The following is a 22,655-nucleotide window of genomic DNA, read 5'->3' on the forward strand; positions in this document are numbered from 1 at the left end:
GGCACGCTACACATACCAAATAAGCTCAGCACGTGCTTTCAGAAAAAAAATCTCATGTCCGCACATGACTAGAGAAAAGTCTTATAAAATAGAAAAAAAGCATAACAAGAGAATAGGAAACAAAAAAGAAATAGGCACTATTTAAAAAAGGCACTGTGTTGGGGATATGGTTACTGGAGGTAAACCGGCTAGGAGTGGCCGGGTTAGCTCCATGAAGATAGAGGCCCATGAAGATGTGAAGATGGTGGCGCTTTACGAAGACCCAAGGCCCAAAGGCGGGTTAAAGCCTGTAGATGTGAACCGACTTTATCCTATAACTTGTATTGTAAGTTAGAGGAATAGAGACCGAGCCAGACACCTCTATGATTCGGCCTCGGGACTCTGTAAACCGGCGGGCATCAACCTATGTATATAAAGGGACGACCCATCCGCCGTTTGAGGACAACAGACAACAACTCGAGAGCCAGGCAAAGCGGATTCGCTCCCTGGTCATCGAAACCCTAGCAATACCAATCACAACTAGACGTAGGATTTTACCTTCATCGAAGGGGCCGAACTAGTATAAAACCCCTCATGTCCCCTTGTCCGGTTTAACCCCTTTAAGGTAACCCGTAGCGATGGCTCCGCGACTAAGTCCTTTCACGAGGACATCTGCCGTGACAAAACCACGATAGTTGTGGCCCACCGTGGGGCTGTCGCACAATGGTTTCGAGTTCTTGAAGGGTAGCTTTGATGGACTCAAGGGATACGCTGTGGGCCGGATGACGAAGAGTCATCGCGGCAAGCTCTACATCGACGATGCAGGATGGGGCCCCGAGGCCAGTTCAATCGGCAAGATCGACGAACCGGGCCCTGAGCCGGATACCTGCGCCGACATCATCAAGAAGGCTCAGCGTGCAAGCCCTTCCCCGGTTCAGCCCACAACAAGGCATGTTTTTGTAGGTGTCATCCATGGAGCAGAATATTAGGAAGGACCGGCATCTGATGGAGAAACCATTGTCTGCTATGACGACAAGTCTTCAACTGGAGAAACCGAATCGCTATATCAGTTGCAGGACGGCCGGATTAGCGGAGGTTCTGATGGCAACAGTATTCCGGACCCCCTTGATCTGCCAAACCGGGTCGCTATCTTTATGGACGGTACACAATCAGCACCCCACTCATCAACCGCTGCGGCAATGCTCTCTGGTTCAGCAACAACAACGCCGGCGGGAGCAGGGGGCTCTGCGCCACCTCCGGCTCAAGTTCTGTCTGACTTGTTCGACACTTTGGCAACATTGATGGCCGCAGAGGTGGACGGGGCAGCTCGGGATCAGCATAATGCGGAGATCGCAAAGGTGAAAGATCAGATAACTCAGGCTAAAGCGGACCTAGCAGCAAAGAACGCTAGGATGGCTACAGAACGGGCCGAGTTGGAAGCTCAGGCCTACCGGCTTAGGCTGGATCAGAATGCCTCAGAGGAAGTCATGAGAAGAAGATTCCCGTCGCTTCTCCGCCGAGTTATGAGCCAAGAAATCTCTTCAACACGCCAGGAGCAAGAACTAGTAACCATCCAGTATTAAACCGGACGGAGGCGCCGGGAACTGGAGCGCCGGTTCAGCCGCGCACGATGGACCCGCCTCGTCATAACAACATTGTGCCACAGTATGTTCCGACGCCCCCGGGGCATTACTCCAACCCGTTGGACAACATTTTGGCCACCGCTTCACGATTGGCAGCCCTCCCGACCGACGGCGAGTCACCAGTTGCGATTGAGGCACCACGGGCCAGAGAGCTCCTTCAAACAACTTTAAACCAGCAGCAGGCTTATTTGCATAGTCGTGAGAGGATTCATTCCACCCCCCGCCCGAGCCGGAGCTACAGCAGGCACGTTGAGGATGAACCGGCCGTGTCCAGCAGTGCACGTCATCGTAATTCGCCGCAAGGACACAACCCGGCAGGTGGAGGTGCTAATGCGCAGGATGTGGTGGATCATGGTCGTGCACGTCGAGAGGCCGAGTTAGCAGCTCTGCATGGAGCCCGTCAGCCTACTCCGGTTCACCCTACCGTTTCAGTAGAGCCAGGTGTGGTATTCAGTTCCTTAGGGGTGCCGTGTCTCACCCCCGCTTTGCGTAATGTGCGACTGCCCAAGGATTTTAAGGGCCCTCGTAAGGTACCCAATTACACCGCCGATTTACAACCAGAGGCATGGGTTGAAAGCTACGAGATGGCAATGGAGATGTTAGATGTGGATGAAGCGGTGTGTGCTAAATACTTCACCATGATGTTGGAAGGGACAACTCGTACTTGGTTGAAGAGCTTACCAGCTAACTCTGTCGGATCATGGGCCGAGTTGAAGCACCGGTTTATCCAGAATTTTAAGGATACCTGTAAGCAGCCGATGTCAATTGTAGAACTGGCCGCTTGTGTCCTAGAGGATGGGGAGTCTACGACCCATTGGGTGAAGCGGGTCTCAGCTATTCTGCATTCATCGGATCGCATCAATGCAGATACCATAGTGTTAACGTTGGAGGGCAATTGCCGGTTTCTGTCGCTCAAACAAAAGTTAGGAAGGCTCAAACGTCAATGCAATGATATGTCAACGCTTATGGCCGCTCTGGTTAAGTATGCCGATTCAGATAATACCAAAGACCCTGACTCAGAGGAGGACAAACAGGGGAAAGGAAAGAAAAACGGCAACACCAAGGGGCAGCAGCATAACCCGGCAGGTCATGGGAATAATGGTAAACGCAAGGCCGACAATAGTTTGGACTTTGTGGCTAACACCAATGCTCAGGATAACGGTCAGCGCCGTAAGGGCAAGCAGCCCCAGAGGGGCGGAGGTTCAGGCCCCAATCTGGAGCGCCTGTTAAATCAACCTTGTCCAAAGCATGGATCAAAGGAGAAGCCAGCTTCACATCTTTGGAAGGATTGTTATATCATGCGAGAATTCAGGAATTCCAATATGTTTCAGTATGACAATGGCCCGCCCGGCGGTTCAGGAGGTGGTTTTCACGGGCCTGGTTATGGAGGCGGCAGCTCCAGTTCAAGATTTCAGGGCAATCAAACCGGACACAACAATAAAGGGAACCAGGGCAACTAGGGAGGTTACAACCATCAGGGGAACCGGCAGCAGCAGCAGTCAGGTTACCAAAGCAATCCGAAGCAGTTAAATAGTGGGCAGTATCATGTCTTCACCACTAGCTTGTGCAAGCATGATCAGAAGCTTCACAAGAGGGCCGTGAACTCTGTTGAACCGGCTGTGCCTCAATATTTGCGCTGGTCTGAGCGACCAATCTTATGGAGTAGAGAGGATCACCCACCCCTGGTTGACAATCCAGGTCATCTAGCCTTAGTGGTAGCACCTCAGGTAGGAGGGTATAAGTTCACCAAGGTGCTCATGGATGGGGGAGGCAGTATCAACATTCTATATTATGATACCTTCCGTCGTATGGGGTTGACAGATAAGAATCTTAAACCGTCAAACACCGTTTTTCATGGTGTGGTGCCCGGTAAGTCTGCATATCCAGTGGGCAAGATAGCCCTAGAGGTGGCTTTTGGAGATGATCATGATTCAAGATCAGAAACATTGACTTTTGAGGTGGTAAAAATCAAAAGTCCGTATCACGCTCTGTTTGGGCGACCGGCTTACACCTAGTTCATGGCGAGGCCGTGTTATGTTTATCTGCAGCTTAAGATGCCAGGTCATAAGGGGACCATCACAGTACATGGGAGCAGGAAGATCGCTTTGGAATGTGAGGAAGGTGATGCGGCTTACGCTGAGTCGGTTTGTGCCACAGAAGAGCTAAAATTTTACAAAGACAAGGTTGATCCGGTAGATATGACTTCTTTGAAAAAGCCAACTACGGAACACGATCCGGTGTTGAATTTAAATCAGTCACAGATACTAAGATGATTGATTTTGTTCCTGGCGATTCATCCAAGCAGTTTAGCATCAGTGCTAACCTGGATCCCAAGTAGGAAAGCGCGCTCATCGAGTTCATCCATGAGAACCGGGACATCTTTGCATGGAAGCCTTCTGACATGCCAGGTGTACCGAGGGAACTCGCTAAGCACACACTTAACATTGATCCTAAGTTTAAACCGGTCAGACAGTTTCTCCGCCGCTTCAACAAAGAAAGGCGCAAGGCTATTGGTGAAGAGGTAGCCTGGTTGTTGGCCGCAGGGTTTATCGTGGAGGTCTTTCACCCGGAGTGGTTGGCTAATCCGGTGCTGGTTCTCAAGAGAAATGGCACTTTGCGTATGTGTGTGGACTACACAGACTTGAACAAGGCTTGCCCAGCAGATCCCTTTGCCCTCCCCCGTATTGATCAGATTATTGATGCTACGGCGGGTTGTGACCGCTTGTGTTTTTTGGACGCTTATTCTGGTTATCATCAGATCAAAATGGCAGTTAAGGACCAGGAGAAGACAACTTTTATAACTCCCTTTGGAGCCTTCTGCTATGTCTCCATGCCCTTTGGGCTCAAGAGTGCCCAAGCGACTTATCAACGTTGTGTTCAGAATTGTCTTCATAAACAGATTGGGCGCAATATTCATGCATATGTGGAGGATATTGTGATAAAGTCTAGGAAAGAGGAAACATTGATAGATGACTTGAGAGAGACCTTTGCGAACCTCCGGGTTTATAAGATGATGCTCAATCTGGAAAAATGTGTCTTTGGTGTCCCGGCAGGCAAACTCTTGGGCTTTCTGGTGTCAAACAGGGGAATTGAGGCTAATCCAGAAAAAAATTCGGCAATTACATCTTTGGCTAAACCGGCGTGTATCAATGACGTTCAACGTTTGGTCGGCCGGATTGCGTCTTGAGCCGGTTTATCAGTCGTCTCGGGGAGAAAGCTATCCCTTTATATCAAATGCTAAAGAAAACAAACGACTTTTTCTGGAGCGAGGAGGTTGATAAAGCGTTTGAGGATCTGAAGAGGCAGTTAGCTGAACCGCCTGTGCTTGGAGCTCCGATCGATAAAGAGCCTTTACTGTTGTATGTGGCTGCTAATGCCAGAGCTGTTAGCGTGGCAATTGTTGTGGAGCGCAAGGAGGCTAGAAAGGAATATTTGGTTCAATGGCCGGTTTATTATATCAGTGAGGTGCTTATTGAATCAAAGCAGAGGTATCCACATTGGCAGAAGCTGGTTTATGGAGTATTTATGGCAAGCCGGAAGCTCAAACATTATTTTCAGGGTCATCCTATCATAGTGGTCAGTTCAGCCCCTCTGGCAGATATCATTCAAAATAGAGAAGCAACTGGCCGGATTGCCAAGTGGGCTATCGAGCTTGGACCTCACGGGCTCAAATACACACCTCGCACAACAATTAAATCCCAAGCACTCGTGGACTTCATCAATGATTGGATAGAGTTGCAGGCACCAGAGGAAAAGCCAGATAACACGTATTGGACTATTCACTTTGATGGATACAGACAGTTAGAGGGCTCGGGGGCTGGAGTCATATTAACTTCCCCACGAGGTGACAAGTTTTGTTATGTCCTCCGTTTAATGTTCCCCTGTACTAACAATGCAGCTGAGTACGAGGCCTTACTCCACGGTCTTCGGATGGCTAAGGAGATGAACTTAAGCTGGGTTAAGTGCTTCGGTAACTCGGATCTGGTGGCTCAATAGGTATCTGGTACTTGGGATTCTGAAGACCCACTCATGGCTGCATATCGACGAGAAGTGGACATAGTGGCTGGTCATTTCAAGGGTTATCAAGTTGACCATATAGATCAGTGAAAGAATGAAGCGGCGGACACTTTAAGCCACCTTGGCTCTCAGCGTAAACCGGTCCCACCAAATGTCTTCCTTGACGTACTACATAATCCGTCGGTCAAGATACCAACAGAGGAGGAGTTGGCTATTCCTGACCCGGAGTCCCAATTGGTGGCAGCTTTGCATGTCATACCGGATTGGACAATCCCGTACCTAGCATACATGAACTGGGGCGAGTTACCGGAGGATGAAACCTCGGCCCGTCAGATAATCCGGCATTCCAAGTCAATGACCATAATCAATGGGGAGTTACATTGGTACATCGTCACAGGAGCAATTCAGCGTTGTGTATCTCCTTAAGAGGGTTGTGAGATTTTGCGCGAGATCCACGAAGGAGATTGCAGTCATCATGCCAGTTCAAAATCATTGGTGGATAAGGCTTTTCGTCATGGTTTCTATTGGTTAACAGCTCACGCTGATGCTGAGGATTTAGTCAAAAGATGTGACAGTTGTCAAAAATTTGCACACCATGTTCATATTCCGGCTCAGGAGTTGAGGATGATTCCAATAACTTGGCCGTTTGCAACTTGGGGGCTCGATATGGTTGGACCCTTTAAGAGATCCTAGGACAAAAAGACCCACTTGTTAGTGGCAGTTGACAAGTTCACCAAATTGGTGGTAGCAGAGCTAGTCAGTAAGTGTGATGCGGCCACGACGGTTCAGTTCATCAAAAAGGTGATATTCCGGTTTGGCTTTCCACACAATATTATAACTGATAATGGTACTAATCTGTCAAAGGGAGAAATGGAGGAATTTTGCCAACGTCAGCACATCCGGCTTGATGTAGCATCGGTGGCTCACCCCCAATCAAATGGTCAAGCGGAGAGGGCAAATCAAGAAATTTTGAGAGGTATTAAATCCTGGCTCATGGTTCCTTTAAAGCAGACACCGGGTTGTTGGGTGGAGGAATTGCCTTCTATGTTATGGAGCATTAACACCACACCTAACAAATCTATGGGTTACACGCCTTTCTTCATGGTTTATGGAGCAGAGGCGATTCTTCCTAGTGACATCAGTCACGACTTGCCCCGTGTGGCAGCTTATATTGAAGTTGATAATGAGACGGCACGTGAGGACTCACTGGACCTGTTGGATGAGGAGCGTGATCTTGCAGCAGCACGTTCTGCGATTTATCAACAAGATCTCCGACGTTATTACAGCCGCCGGGTTAAGACCAGAACCTTTCAAGAGGGCGATCTGGTGCTCCGGCTCATCCAGGTTCAAACTGATATGCACAAGTTATCCCCACCTTGGGAAGGACCTTTTGTGGTCAGCAAGAATCTGCACAACGGGTCATACTACCTCATTGATGTTCGAGAGCACAAAGACTCACGTAAATCGGAGGAGGAGACCAAGCGTCCGTGGAATATAGCTCTTCTTCGGCCTTACTATACTTGAGCCACAGGCTCTTCTTATGTATATACTTATGCAAATGTATATATTATATAATAAACCGGAGCCTCGAATAAAGCAGGGTTTCTATTCTTTTTTACATCTGTGAGCCTACAAAGATCTTCTACTGACAAAGAGGAGTTTTGTTAAACCGTCCTCTACAGCCGCACGGATATAAAGAAAATCACTAGGGGGCTTGGTCATATTTGAACCATAGCTACACCTCTTGATCGGTTTATACCAAAAAGGGATGTCACTAGGGGGCTTGGTCATATCTGAACCATAGCTACACCTCTTGATCGGTTTAAAACCAAAAAGGGATATCACTAGGGGGCTTGGTTGTTTTCACACCATAACTACACCTCTTGATAGGCTTTAAGCCAAAAGGAAATTATGTGGAGCCAAAGAGAATCTGTTGCATTAAACACAGTTCAAACATGGGTAACCACTAAGCATAGCTCACATATTACCTGGGGACTCCTTGCTTCTCAAAGAACAGTGAGCTTGAACCCTTGTAATAGGCTATCAAGCCAGGCTTGGAAGCCAGGTGTATTCACCTAAAACCCCGGGTTATCCTGCCTCTTTAAGTAAGCCACTCCGTCCAGGTAAACCTGGTATGACCCATCGAACATTTGACAAGTCAATCCCATGGACCCTGAACTTGTCAAAGTTAAAACGGTGATTGGTTAAAGATTGAGGTCCATCTTAAACAGGCTTTGCAAAATGGTTTAACTCAGTGGCCTGGCAGCCCATGAAAAGCCTCGATTTAGGGCCTGGCTGCCCATGAAAAGCCTTGTATATTTTTTGTCTTTGCGATTTTTTATGATAAGGGATTTATATTTTTCTGATAAACTGGTGTTATTTCCAACCCGGCATGCCTTTAAACGCTTAGTTGTCAGTACATGATCAGTTTTCAATTGGTAGTATATTCTTCCGGTCTGGTTCTTTATTACATTGTGCAGCTATTATAGCTCAATATGGTTTCTATATGAACCGGTAGAGGGCAATGAGTTGACAATGCTATGGACTGGTGTTCTTCACCTTTATCATATAGCTCAATTGGATGTACCATAGCACCACCTACCGGAACCACGAAAAAAACATCTGTGTCTCCAATTGCGTTTGAATCCTCCAAACCCTTCCCTTTACATTCTTGCAAGTTGCATGCTTTACTTTCCGCTGCTCATATACTCTTTTGCATGCTTTCTTGAATTGTGTGGAGATTGCTTGACTTGTGCTAAGATAGCTAAAATCTGCCAAGAACTAAAATTGGGAAAAGGCTAGATTTTTATTTGGTCAAGTAGTCTAATCACCCCCCTCTAGACATACTTTCGATCCTACATAGGCAATCCGCACTGGTGAATTCCTAACTCCTCAGTCAGAACAAATTTCTCAGAGACCAGAAGAACTTCGTCTCTGTCACTGAAGAAATTGACCGAGCTGTATGAGATTTCTAATGGCTTGACTCGAAGGGATTGGTAGGTGTAGGATTTGAGTTGAGCATCACTTGGAAATTTTTCCTTAGTATTTCCTCGACCCCCTTTAACAGTACGGTGTTTCCTATGACTCAAGAAAGAGAAAATGAAACTACGAAAACAAAAGTCTTCATGCTTCATGTTCCTCGAATGAATACCAAGTCTTCAGGATTGCACCAATTTCTTCATCTTCAAAGTCTTCAGTCGAAGAAGTTCATTTTTAGGGGTTGACTTTCTATGTAAATATCAAACTCCTCATAGACTTATGGACATGTGTACACTCATAAACACATTAGGTCCTTAACCTATAATTCTTCAATACACCAAAATCACTAAGGGACACTAGATGCACTTACAATCTCCCCCTTTTTGGTGATTGATGACAATATAGGTTAAGTTTTCAACGAGGATAAACATATGAAGTGTAAATACTGGAATTGAGGAATTTGATTGCAAGATATAGAAGAACTCCCCCTGAAGATGTGCATAGTGAGGAATTTGCTTTTGAAGCAATGCACACTTGAAAAGTAGAATCATGGAGATCTCCCCCTATATCTTGTAATTCATACACGCGTTGACATATAATATGAAGAATTTGAAATGCATGATGAAATATGGTAACTGATGTAATTCAGCATGCGTGCATTAACATTAATGAGGAATAAGCATGCAGGAAAGCACAGCAAAAGTATCAGGCCACCATAGAGTTTAAGTTTACAACTCAATCGAATAAAGTCCCAGAAGAACGAGAGTTGTAACTTAGAAACGCCCATATAGGTAGACCTGCTTGAAGACTAACTCAAATTTCTCCCCCTTTGTCATCGAATGACCAAAAGAGTTGAAAATGAGGACTAACGCCCCTGAATAATATCAAGTTGATGGAGGAGCGCCAGCGTGTTGGGGTCGTTTGTCGTTGCAGGGTATGCTGCAGTGTCGTCCAAGTCTTCATACTCGTCGGTGTCGCGGGATGAAGAATATGAACTGGCCACCAAGGAAGGAACTTTGACCTTCTTGAATTTCTTCGGAGGAGGTGCAGACCAGTCAAAATCTTCCTTGAGACCCATTTTCTTCAGATCTTCTTCACCATATAGATGTGATAAGATAGCCCAGGTGCGACCGAAAACTTCAAGGAGGTAGTAATGGTTTTTCTTCACTGCATTATGTGTAGCAGTCATGTTGTGAAGAAGAGAACCAAACTGACGCTTAACCCATTTATGGTTTCGATCCACCTACTGGTGAAGACTAAGAAGCAGCTCACGGTCAGTTATCACACGTGGAGCTGTGGCTTAAGGAGTAGACTTGGGTGCATTGGCAGCAGAATCATGAGTGGCCGAGTCATCATTGGTGGAGTAAGATGCAGCTTTGCGAAACTGACCATCCAATGGACGAATGCCTTCATCAATGACAAGAGGTGTGTTGCCCTTTTCATCAGTTGAAGTAAAAGTCTGCTTGAGGACTTCAATCGGGGGCAAGTAGCTGAGGTGATTCTGAAAATCAGCCTTGTAGTTGAGTGAAGACCTTGTTCTGAGGAATCTCATAATCCAAGGAGCATACAGCTTCAACTCAAATGGAGAGATTGCAACATTTGCCAGAGTCCTCATGAAGAAATCATAATAATTGGTTGGAATGCTATGAATGATGTTGAATAGTAGATTCTTCATGATGCCAACTATTTCCTCATCAGATGAGTCGTGGCCTTTGATGGGACTCATTGTCCTTGTTAGAATGCGATAGACTATTCTGGGCACATAGAGTAAGTCCTTTACGAGGAATTTGGTCCTTGGGGCTTGACCGGGCTTCAGAGGCTTCATTAACACTTGCATGTAATGAGCAGTGAGTTTAGGTTCTTAGTAGAGGCAGCGAGCTCCTTCACTGGGTTGACTGATGGGCAAGGGCGTGAAGTAATTCAGAGGCCGGTGCCTTATAATGAGTATTATCGGTCATCCAGTCCAAGACCCAGGAGTTGATATCTTCAGGATCACCTATGATATGCAGTGTAGCGTAGAACTGAAGAATAAGCTCTTCATTCCAATCAACAATGTTAGAGAAAAAGTTGAGGAGGCATGCATCATGAAGCACACTGAGCACATGAGTGAAACAAGGCAATGATTCCATGTCCACATAAGGAATATGCTCATGGTAGAAGATTTTGTCCTTGTTGAAGAGCAGTGAAGAATAGAAATTGGCCTGGCTGGCAGTCCAGAAGCGCTTCCTCCTAAGACGAGCAGAGTCATAAGGGTTGTAGTCAGTGAAGAATACATGCTCGCCAAAGAAGTCATCAGCCTTGAATTTTTTTTTCTTTGAGAAAGGTTCCTTTGGCTTGGGGTGAGGAGTGTCAGTCAATTGCATCACAACCTCAAGGATCTCAATATCAGGTTCCACAGGCTGAGGAATTTTAGGTACTTCTTCAGTGGCAGCCTGGGACTTCAATTCTTTATTTACATGTTCATCAACACTAGTGGCTGGAATTTCTTCATGGATGGACGGGGTTGCACGAGGTTCTTCAGATCCCATTTGGACTTCAGTAGTTACTGGGGACTAAGGAATTTGTTGAAGAGGTGTGAACAAAGGAGAGTTGGGGTGCTGACTTTCCCAAAAGTCATCTTTCATCATTAGAGTAGTGCTTCCAATGTCCACGTCGTCTTCTTCATCCATTTCTTCAATGCCGACCTCTTCAACAGTGAACTGAGGCATGGGCGATGAGATAATTGGTGTTGAAGGGATTGCATCCACTTCAATTTCTTCATCCAACTACTCTGACGAAGCAGTAGAAGGATTTTCTTCATCGGATTCACTTGGAATCACATAGTCTTCATCAAAAGGAACAAGGTCCATTGATGGCATGGTTGAGATAGGAACAACATCAATTCGGTTGGCAAATGAGCTGGTCAATGGCTTCATCTTCTTCGGGGCTGAAGAATCTGATGAAGTTGATGCCTTCCTTTTCTTCACTGCTGCACGGTCTGCAGCCTTGGTCTTCTTCACATTTGATGCAGATGGAAGGATCGAAGTTGGTGTAGGCGCAGGAGGAGCAGAGGAATTTGGTTGAATTTCTTCAGGCGCAACTGATGCAGTTGCCCTGACGTCTTCACTTTCTTCAGGCACAACACTAGTGGTTGCCCTGGCAGTTTCTTCAGCGGCTAGAATGCAGTCATCAGCCCTGGAGTTAGCATTTTCTTCAGCAGCCTGATTGTCATCAGCGGTGCTGGCATTTTCTTCGGTAGGCTGAGCAGATGCTTCAGCCTGAGGAATTTCCTGTTGCGTTGGGGCTGCAACATTTGAAGTGAAGTTGTCAGCGAGTCTCACAAAACGAACCTTGGCTCCTAGCCAATCAGCATGGTATGCGTCAAATTCATCACTGAGTTTCTTGATCTCAGACTATATATTGACGAGTTCTTCAGTTGTCAGAGACAACGTTTTTCTTCAGGTAGCGCTCCTTTTTGTACTGTGCTTTCTTGATCTGCCTGGCCTTCTCAAACTTCCATTTTTCTTCTTGTATGAAGTGAGTTAAAATATGACTTTGGCCAGGAGTCAGCTTGAAATCAGGCATAGGAGTATTTGGGTCCTTGTGCCATAGGTCAATATACTCAAGGATCAACTTTGGATCCAAAAGCAGAGGCACACTTGTGCCCTTGGCTCTAGCGGCCTTGACCTGCCTGTCTCTGATGATTTCTGCAAGTTCATCATCATCAGCTTCGTCTTCATCTGACGACACTTGAAAAGCGATCTACTTCTTTTGAGGACTTGGTCGAGAGCCTCATCCAGCAATTGCCTTAGTCTTCAACCGAGTGGGACCAGTTGAAGAATGCAGTGGTGCTGAGGAACTAGCAGATGCTCCTAAGGCAATAGAGGTGCCCATCGTCCTTTGGCACAAGGCGAGATGCGCAGGTGCTGAGGATTTGGTCGAAGCAGCTGAGGACTTTGGCGGAGGAGCTGAGGATTTTGAAGTGGGAGCAGCTTGAGGACTTGGCCGTGAGGGCTTTGAAGAATCTAGCCGTGAGGGCATTGCTGAGGAACTTGGCCGTGAGGGCATTACTGGTGAAGCACTGGGCTTGTGAGCAGGCTTCTTTGGCATGGCCTTCTTTGGCTTGCTTGCAGAGGCCTCAGCAGTGGCAGCAGCAGTAGCAGAGTCTTCATTGAATTTCCTCACTGCTTCTCTTGCTTGTCTGACCAACTTTGCCTGGTGCTTGGCCCATTCATTAGGATAATCCTCACCGCGCTTGAGGCTGGTGGGATCTACTTCTTGGCCAGGTGCCAACGAAGGTCTTGGGCATGGAGGATTGAGAGCGAATTTCTTCATGTACTTGGGAGTAACATACATGTAGTCCCTCCACTCTCTTGCCCATCTCCTCTCTATTCTTTGAATGCGCACTTTGCACTCATTCTTGGTTTCCTTTCCATGAGTGGCCTCATCAGGAGTGCAATAGTCCTTGTATATGTCATCAGGGATCTCAAAAGCGGTATTGACCTCAGGCCTCTTTCCTCCCTTCTGTGGCTTCTTTCCATCAACCATTTTCTTCAGATGAGGAATTTAAACAATGGAATTCTCTAAAGATGTATGCAACTTTTCGTCGAGGAACGCTGCAAATGAGTTAAGTTGATGAGAACCTAGTGATTCAGCAGCTGACATGAGTACTTGTGAACAGAGTATAGTTCCGAGGAATATGGAGAGGTCATATGCGTTCTCGAAGTGTTTTCAAAAAAAGGAGCAAGTTTGATGAATTTGACCAGATGAGTCGTGAAGAATTTCACTAAGCGTTCTTTGTATTAGGTTCCAGAGATGTATAGATCGAAAATCCACACATTTGAGGAATCTTGAAGAAAAATATAGCTTAGAGAAATGACTGAAGAATGGATGACATGTGAGGTGTTCAGCGTGTGATGAATTTGAAGTATAAACACCTTTGAAGATTTTGTAGTTATCATTTGAATCAAAGAAGGCAGTAAAAGTAACTTCTAATTACCCTGGACGAAGAACATGACGAACTGAGACGTCTAGATGTGAAGTTCATCAGTTCAGATCTTCCACGCCCTAACTTGGCGGAGGAAGACAGCTACGGCGGCGGTGGAGTGAAGAAATCCGAAGCCGGCACGAGTACGACGACGACGAGGTTGAGGCAGTGAAGCTCTTCCTCACCGATGATGATGATGTAGCGGCGACGCTAGGGTTTGAGAAGCTCGAGCTGGAGTGAGAACGAGCGGAGTAAAAGTGAAGTGAAGAAGGGAAGGGGTATTTATAGCCACGGTGAAAAAACTGTTCGCCCGAAGAAATTAGACGAACGTGCCCTTGACCCTTCTCATTCGCTTGACATGTGTCACCCATGTACTGAGAAGTGGAGATCATGTGAGATCGTGGGTGAATGGATAAGTGTTATCATGGGATGTGGAACGGTTTGAGCGGCAAAGCCGAAAATTTAGATAAGATAGGTTTTAAAGTTTCGTTCGCAATTTCTTCAGCTGACAAGGACACAGTGAAGATTTTGAATGAGTTTCAAATAGAATGCACATGAAGAATTTGTGAATAGACTAGGTTGAGTTTAGCATAGAGGGGGAAGGGTCCGATCACATTCACTTAGCGGAATAAGCAACTTGAAGAAATAGCAATAAGCGAATGCTGTAGAGGGCATAAACTCATATATATATATATATATATATATAGCCAATGAAGAAAAAAGACGGAAATGGTGAAGACAATGCAAATTGAAAAACAACTGAGGAATTTCAAAGAACTGAGAAAACAACTCAATTGAAGATTTTCAACATTTTGTGGTGGCGTGACCCACCGTATAAGAATGATGATTTCAGACACCGCGTACAATTGTCGTAGGGTTCCGAGAATCAAATTCTTCGTTAATTTCTTCACACTTAGAGTGTTAGTCTTCATTGATTGAAGAAAAACATTTCTTCATGTGTTGCACATCTAATTCATCAATTTTGCATAAGTGTTAGGATGGGTATCCTTTTCAAAGAACACACAAAGATTCTAGGATATTTAGCTCACACCGCAACTTGCTACATCTCTTCTCATCCAAGGGCTTAGTGAAGATATCGGCTAGCTGTTCTTCAGTCTTCACATGCTCAATAAAGATGTCGCCCTTCAACACATGATCATGAAGAAAATGATGACGAATCTGAATGTGCTTTGTCTTCGAGTGATGAACTGGGTTATGAGCAATCTTGATGGCACTCTCATTGTCACAGTAGAGTGGCACATTCTTCACGTTGACGCCATAGTCCTTGAGAGTTTGCTTCATCCATAGAAGTTGACCACAACAAGAACCAGCAACAATGTACTCAGCTTCAGCAGTAGACAGTGATACGCAGTTCTGTTTCTTCGAGGATCAACAAACCAAAGATCGTCCGTGGAAATGGCATGTGCCAGATGTTGACTTGCGATCCACATGATCACCAGCATAGTCAGGGTCTGAAAATCCAATGAGATCAAAAGCCGATCCCTTGGGGTACCATAATCCAAGTGTTGGTGTGTGAGCTAGATATCGAAGAATATGCTCCACAGCTTTATGGTGTGATTCCTTCGGTGTAGCTTGAAATCGGGCACACATGCAAACACTAAGCATAATATCTGGCCTAGATGCAGACAGGTACAATAAAGAACCAATCATGGAGCGGTATACCTTTTGATCAAAGTCAATACCATTTTCATCAGTGCATAGATGGCCATTTGTGGGCATAGGGATTTTGACTCCTTTGCAATCTTGCATGCCGAATTTCCTCAGTACATCCTTGAGATATTTCTCCTGAGATATGAATATGCCATTGCGCTGTTGACGAATCTGAAGACCTAAGAAGAATTTCAATTCTCCCATCATAGACATTTGATATTCTTCACTCATCATATAGGCAAATTCATCAGTATAACGTTGGTCAGTACATCCAAAGATAATATCATCAACATATATTTGGCACACAAACAATTCACCATCATAAGATTTAGTGAAAAGAGTTGGATCAAGTGAACCAGGTTTGAAGCCTTTCTTCATGAGGAATTCCTTCAAAGTATCATACCACACCCGTGGGGCCTGCTTGAGGCCATAGAGGGCCTTATTGAGTGTGAAGACTTTGTCAGGATGCTTTGGATCTTCAAAACCTGGGGGCTGAGCAACATATACTTCTTCCTCAAGCTTATCATTGAGGAATGCACTTTTCATATCCATTTGATATAAAGTGATATCATGATGGTTAGCATAAGAAAGTAATATGCGAATAGCTACATGTCTAGCAACAGGTGCAAAAGTTTCATCGAAATCAATTCCTTCAACCTGTGTGTAGCCTTGAGCTACAAGCCGTGCCTTATTACTCACCACAAGGTCATTTTCATCTTGCTTGTTGTGGTAGATCCACTTTGTGCCGATGATATTGTGCTTGTGAGGATCTGGACGTCTGACCAATTCCCAGACGTTGTTGAGCTCGAATTGATGTAATTCCTCTTGCATAGCTTGAATCCACTCAGGCTCCAGAAATGCTTCATCTACCTTAGTGGGCTCTGTGATAGAGACGAAAGCAAAGTTCCCACAAAAGTTAGATAAATGTGAAGCTCTTGAGCATGTGAGAGGACCTGGAATGTTCATGTCGCTGATGATTTTCTCAATTTGCACTTCATTTGCAACGTGAGGATGAGCGGGTTGACATTGAGGAATTTGATCAGCATTTTCTTCAGCACCATTTTCCTCATGCGCATTAGCATGACATTCTTCATGCTTTGGAATAACTTCTTCAGCTGATTCTTTAGTAGGAATGATATCCTCTGTAGCCTTGATCTTAATAGATTCCTCAGGAGGTATTTCATATGTCACAGGAGGTAGGTGCTCTCTTTGCGAGCCATTAGTCTCATCGAACCGCACATCTATAGTTTCAACAACCTTGTGATGACAGGTGTTGAAGACTCTGTAGGTGTGCGAGTCCTTACCATAACCGAGCATAAAAACCTTCATGTGCTTTCGGTGCAAATTTAGAACTGTGATGAGGATCTCTAATCCAACATTTAGCACTGAAGACTTTGAAATAACTCACATTGGTTTCTTGTCAGTGAGAAGTTCATATGATGCCTTCTTGAAGAATTTGTGAAGATATACCCTGTTGATGATGTGGCACGCAGTATCAATTGCCTCAGGCCAGAAGCGAGGAGGCATCTTGTACTCATCAAGCATAGTGCGGGCCATCTCAACAAGAGTCCTGTTCTTGCGCTCCACGACGCCATTTTGCTGAGGAGTGTAAGGAATAGATAACTCATGAGTAATACCAAGTTCATCAAGATAGTCATCAAGGTCAGTGTTCTTGAACTCAGTTCCATTATCACTCTTGATGTGCTTGATCTTCACACCAAAGTTAGTTGAAGCCCTGGAGGAAAATCGTTTGAAGACTTCCTGCACTTCAATTTTGTAAGTGATAATATGGACCCATGTATATCGAGAGTAATCATCAACAATGACAAAACCATATAGAGATGCAGCATTGGTAAAAGTGCCATAGTGAGTAGGGCCAAAGAGATCCATGTGAAGCAATTCAAATGGTCGAGTAGTAGTCATGATAGTCTTTGCTGGATGCTTGGCCTTGGTCATCTTTTCATCTTCACAGGCTCCGCATAAGTGATCCTTGAGGAATTTGACATTTTCAATGCCAATGACATGCGTCTTCTTGGCGTGCATGTGCAGATTCCTCATGCCAGCATGACCAAGTTGTCGATGCCATAGCCAGCATTCTGAAGCTTTTGCAAGAAGACATGTTGCAGGTTGTGGTCCTGTAGAGAAATCAACAATATACAAATCTCATCTCCTAAAGCCTTTGAAGACTTTGGAATTGTCAGTTTCCATGATCACAACACAACGATACTTGCCAAATACAACCACCATATCAAGATCACAAAGCATTGAGGCAGACATGAGGTTGAACCCTAAGGACTCGACAAGCATGACTTTGTCCATGTGTCGATCCTTTGAGATTGCAACCTTACCTAGACCAAATACCTTGCTTTTGCCTTTGTCAGCGTAGGTGATATGCTTCAGATGTGATGGAGATAAAGCAGAGTCCATCAATAAGCTCCCATCACCAGTCATGTGATTTGTACGTTCACTATCGAGGACCCACTCAGTGGCTTTGGGTTGATCATCCTGCAGATGAATTAGTGCATCTTACGAACTCATATACTTCATCAGTGAAGAATATGGTATCAATTTCATCAGACAATAGAAGAGATAAAACAGTATGAGGATGTGAGAAATGAAAATTCATTTCTTCATGAATAGCTTGCATCCTTTCAAGCAAATTCAGGTCTCCAGCAAATTCTTCAGACGATTAAGTTCATCTAGAGATCTGACCCTGCATAAGAGGTTAGTACTTTTTCTTCACCACCCACATCTGAAGGGGTGGCAAAGAGTTCATCATTCTGCGAGCTCCATAAGATAAAGGTGGCATAGACGCCAATCCACTTCGTTTCACATAAGAGGGGTTAGGATAAGCATAAGATTAAGCAGAGAAATTCTTCGAGGGCTTATGGACATAATGATTTGAAGAATAATGCACATATCCATAATCCTTAGATCTTCCCTGCGAAACAGATGGGTTAGCACGATGATGTTCATATGAGGACTTTGATCCTTTTGAGGAATTTGATCCATGAGAGGAGTTTGGTCCGAATGAGGACTTGGATCCATATGAAGAATTTGGTCCATATGAAGAATTTGATCTGGGGTTCCTATTCTTCACATGTGGTGTCATGATGACATTCACCTGAAGATTTTTAAGGCACCTTTTGGGAACCCAGATTTTCTTCATAGGAGGACCGTTCCTGCAGTTAGTGCCAACACATCTAGCAAATACTTCACCATTCTGATTTTTGAACAGTTTATAGTTAGAGTCAATGGACTCATCAGAAGAATATGAAGATTCGCATGTAAAGCCAGATAAAGTAGATGGATCCACTGAAGGTCCCTTTGCAGCAACCCATGAGGTTTTGGGATACTGCTCAGGTTTCCAGTAGGTCCCATCAGCATCGAGTTTCCTCTCAAAGGCAATACCCTCTTTCCTAGGGTTCCTGTTGAGGATCTGCTTTTTAAGCACATCACAAAGAGCCTGATGCCCTTTGAGGCTTTTGTACATGCCTGTCGTATACAATTCCTTCAGCCCTGCATCATCAGTGATACTAGCAATGTCCTCAGATGAGGAATTAGTGATAGCAGAGGCAGTTGAAGAATTTGCAGCAATGGAAGTATTTGAGCATTCATGTGTAGAATTAGCAGTTTCACGTTCAATGCACTTCAAACATGGAGGAACAAATTCATCCTGAGTAGCGCTGATCTGTTGAGCAAGTAATGAATCACGCTCCTTCTGAAGGTCTTCATAACTCACTCTTAGCTTCTCAAGATCTTGCTTTCTTTGAAGAAATTCATAAGAAAGCTTCTCATGATCAGATAGGAGAGTGTTATGATGAGCTTGAAGATTGTCAAACTTGGACTGAAGTCTCTGAAGATTTTCAGTCAATATTTTAGTGCGATCCATTTCCTCGCCCAACATATCATCGCTTTTATCTAGCATATTTTGAACCTTTTCAAGAGCCTTTTGCAGTTTCACAACAATCTTAGCAAGTTTAGAATAGCTGGGTTTGAGGTTTTCATCAGATTCATCCTCAGTAGATTCAGAGGAGAGATATTTGAGTACCTTTGAGCCTTTTGCCATGAAGCAATAGGTGGGAGCGTAGTCCTCATCACTGTCATCAGTAGTGTTGGGGAGGTCCTTTTCTTCAGAGTTGAAGATGGACTTGCTGACGAACGCGGTAGCGAGGGCTAGGCTCACCACACTAGAGTCTGACTCCTCAGATTCCTCCTCTTCCTCATTTTCCTCAGATTCAGCCTCAGAATCCATTTCCTTGCCAATGAATGCTCGAGCCTTCTTGGAGCTGCTCTTCTTGTGAGATGAGGACCTTGAGGGTCTAGATGACGAGGACTTTGAAGATTTCTTCTTCTTCTTTGAATCATCAGAACTGTAATCCTAGTACTTCTTCTTCTTCGATTCCTTTTCCCACTGAGGACAATCTTGAATGTAGTGTCCAGGTTTTTTGCATTTATGGCAGAGTCTCTTCTTGTAATCATGGGATGAGGAATCTGATCTCAAGTCACCACCTCTTGAGGATTTACCAAAACGACCACGTCTTGAGAACTTTTGAAACTTCCTCACGAGCATTGCTAGCTCCTGGCTGACTTCTTCAAGGTCACCAGGGCTGCTGTCAGAATCTTCACCATCAGATTCGGATACTGCCTTGGCCTTCAGAGCCCGTGATCTACCCTAACTTGGTCCATAAAGATCTCTCTTCTCAGCAAGCTGGAACTCATGAGTGTTTAGTCTCTTGAGGATATCAGCGGGATCAAGTGACTTATAGTCTCCATGTTATTGTATCATGAATGCCAAGGTATCAAATGAGGAATCAAGAGATCTCAGCAATTTCTTCACCACCTCATGGTCGGTGATGTCAGCGACACCAAGTGCTTGAAGCTCATTTGAGATGTCAGTGAGGCGATCAAAGGTTTGCTGAACATTTTCATTGTCGAGTCTTTTGAAGCGGTTGAAGAGATTTCGAAGAACGTCAACTCGAGAGTCACGTTGTGTTGAGACTCCTTCATTGACCTTGGACAACCTGTCCCAGATAAGCTTAGCTGTCTCTAGAGCACTCACTCTGCCATACTGCCCTTTGCTCAGATGGCCACATATGATATTCTTCGCTTGAGAGTCGAGTTGCTTGAATCTCTTCACATCAGCAGCATTGATGGTGGGAGCGACAGAGTGAACACCATTCTCCACAACGTACCAGAGATCGTTATCAATTGCCTCAAGATGCATGTGCATCTTATTCTTCCAGTAGGGGTAGTCCGTCCCATCGAAGGTAGGACACCCAGCAGAAACCTTGATCATACCTGCGGTCGACATAACTAAAACTCTAGGCGGTTAAACCAAAATCACACAGAACAAGGGAGTACCTTTCTCTGATAGCAATTGAAAGTGCATTATATCGACTAGAGGGGGTGAATAGGTGATCTTTATGAATTCTTCACTGAGGAATTTGTGGGTGAGGAAATTCCTGAGTGAAGAACTACTTGCAGCGGAATAAGTACTGAGAAGTAAACATAGTAGTGCATGAGCATGGTCTCCATGATGAAATGAAAACAAGTACAGAGTACAGAAAGCGTAAACACAGGATAACACAAGATAAGACAAACAGGCTGAATAAATTGAACTGAGGAAATAGAGGAAGTCTTCAGTCAAAGTCTTCAAACAGATATGAACAAGCACTCAACACATAATTGAGGAAATGGAAGGGTTGAGGAAATGGAACCAAGTAGCTTGGTGAAGACAATGATTTAGTAGACCAGTTCCAACTGCTGTAACAGTTATACGTCTGGTTAGGGCGGCTAGGTATTTAAACCTGAGGACACATAGTCTAGGACACCCAGTCCTGAACACGCAGCTCAGGACACTCAGTCCTCACCGTATTCCCCTTGAGCTAAGGTCACACAAACCTCGCCCAATTACTCGTGGTAAGTCTTCAGGTGACTTCCAAACCTTCACAGACTTGGTCACTCGACGATCCACAATTTCCTCTTGGATGATCTAGACCATGATGCCTAACCGTTCGGAAGATGCACAGTCTTCAAAGGTAACAAGCGTCGGATCCACGCAGGATCAATCTCTTCAGTGATGCTCAATCACTTTGGGTTTGTAGGTGTTTGGGTTTGGGTTTTCCTCACTTGATGATTTTCACTCAAAGTCCTCAGAGGATGGGATGCTCTCAAATGACAAGTGTGTCAGTTTCTCTCGGAGCAGCCAACCAGCTAGTGGTTGTAGGGGGCGGCTATTTATAGCCTAGGGAGCAGCCCGACATGATAAGACATAAATGCCCTTCAATGATATGACCGTTAGGTGGGTAGATATTTTGGGACAGCTGGCGCATAGCACAACAACGGTCAGAATTTTGGGTAGCAAAATCCTCAGGGCTATCATGTTCCTCATTGTGTAGGCAATCCGCACTAGCAAATTCCTAACTCCCCAGTTAGAACAAATTCCTCAGAGACCAGAAGAACTTCATATCTGTCACTGAAGAAATTGACCGAGCTGTATGAGATTTCCAATGGCTTCACTCGAAGGGATTGGTAGGTGTAGGATTAGAGTTGAGCATCACATGGAAATTTTTCCTTAGTATTTCCTCGACCCCCTTTAACAGTACGGTGTTTCCTATGACTCAAGAAAGAGGAAATGAAACTACGAAAACAAAAGTCTTCATTCTTCATGTTCCTCGAATGAATACTAAGTCTTCAGGATTGCACCAATTTATTCATCTTCAAAGTCTTCACTCGAAGAACTTCATTTTTAGGGGTCGACTTTCTCTGTAAATATCAAACTCCTCATAGACTTATGGACCTGTGTACACTCATAAACACATTAGTCCCTTAACCTATAAGTCTTCAATACACCAAAATCACTAAGGGGCACTAGATGCACTTACAGTACCAATAGTGATCTAGGAGTATATCACTAGATAGTGGTCAAAATTATTTAGAGATCTAAGGAAATATTTATCGGTATGGAGGTGATAAAGAGTTCGTCGTAAAGAGTTAAGTCGATGCAAGATTTTACACCGATCTAGGTGACTCTGAGTCTCAATCTAGATACGTATTGAAAGTGGGAGCAATTAGCTAGAGTAGCTCCATCCAGAGCATTGCAGACATAGAAATTTGTGAAATACATACGAATCTGAATGTGGCAGACCCATTGACTAAACTTCTCTCACAAGCAAAACATGATCACACCTTAGTACTCTTTAGGTGTTAATCACATGGTGATCTGAACTAGATTATCGACTATAGTAAACCCTTTGGGTGTTGGTCACATGATGATGTGAACTATTGGTGTTAAATCACATCTCGATGTGAACTAGATTATTGACTCTAGTGCAACTGGGAGACTGAAGGAAATATGCCCTAGAGGGAATAATAAAGTTGTTGCTACCTCTTGAGCT

This window comes from Triticum urartu, chromosome 7, assembly GCF_003073215.2.
Source record: "Triticum urartu cultivar G1812 chromosome 7, Tu2.1, whole genome shotgun sequence".
Lineage (NCBI taxonomy): Eukaryota > Viridiplantae > Streptophyta > Magnoliopsida > Poales > Poaceae > Triticum > Triticum urartu.